Below are 1,220 nucleotides of genomic sequence, written 5' to 3'. Positions count from 1 at the left end.
ACGAGCCACAGCAGAAAGGACAAGAAGAAACCCACCCCGAAGGCAGACACCTGACGCCAGTACCGTCGTTCAGGTACTGCCAGGGTCACTTCTAACCCCAAGCTGATAAATGCCGCAAGGCAAACCCACCTAAAAGCCTAAAGCAAAATGAGGCCACTTTGGACTCAGGAAAGCTCAAAGGACTTACACGGAGATAAAAGGCCTGGGTCTTCCCAGAGCCCACTCCTCTGGGGCAACGTGGACCCTGGCACACAGCATCTTCTGGTTGAGACACTATCCCCTGCCCCCACATCGAACGTGCTCGGCCACGTGCGTGCCCGCAGAGGAAGCTGCCAAGGAGGCCTGACCTCTGCCCTCCAGGCTTCCAACACCCCGGACACAAAAAGGACCCCACGTCTCGGGCTTCAAGAAATGTCAGCGGAGGACTTCGCTGATGGCTCAGTGGCAGAGCCTGCCTGCCAATGCAGGAAGCATGAGTTCGAGCTCTGCTCCAGGAAGATCCCACACACTGAGGAGCACCTAAGCCCATGCACCACTGTTGGGGGCCAGAGTGAGGCACTCCGCCCGTGGCAAAGGTCATGAGGAAGGAGGCTCGACATACGCAAAGGCGGGATCAAGCCTCAGGAGTCCCCCTGGAAATCCTCAAGCATCTACCCCCATAACCAGAGCCTGCCTGCTTTACTACTTTGTGCTCCCACCTACACCTCGGACTTTACGGGGGGCTGTCCCCCATCACCTCTTTCGGAGAAGGAGTTAACCTAGAGCTCCAGTTAATAAAAACTCCTGGGCGTGACAAGAGTGTTTTAACCTACAAACTCCTCTGAAGGTTCTCTAGCATGCCTGACAGGCTTGTCCGGCCACATGTGATTGCTCACAGCCTCCCAACTGTGAGAGGCACGAGATGCTTTAAACCTTCTAAAAACAGGTTCCTTAGAAAAGTTAGAAAACTATTAGGATAAGTATAATGGGCTGATTAGAAATTGTATTGGTGAAGGGTTTTTCATTTGTTGAGCCAATGTTTGTTGCTAAGTCTCCACATCTCCTGCCCGTACACACGTTAAGGAATATATAGAAGAAATAAGTATTAACCTTTGATATTAATCACGTTAGACCCTAGGCTAAGTAAATTCTTTTCTTAACTAAAACCCACTACACTCTCACCCTATAGGAATGTAACTTTATTTGGGTGGTGTCTGTTTTAAGAATAATCACCCCTGGAG

The sequence above is a fragment of the Bison bison genome, unplaced genomic scaffold, assembly GCF_000754665.1.
Source record: "Bison bison bison isolate TAMUID 2011002044 unplaced genomic scaffold, Bison_UMD1.0 scf7180017864079, whole genome shotgun sequence".
NCBI classification, from domain to species: domain Eukaryota; kingdom Metazoa; phylum Chordata; class Mammalia; order Artiodactyla; family Bovidae; genus Bison; species Bison bison.
This window is presented reverse-complemented; position numbering follows the sequence as displayed.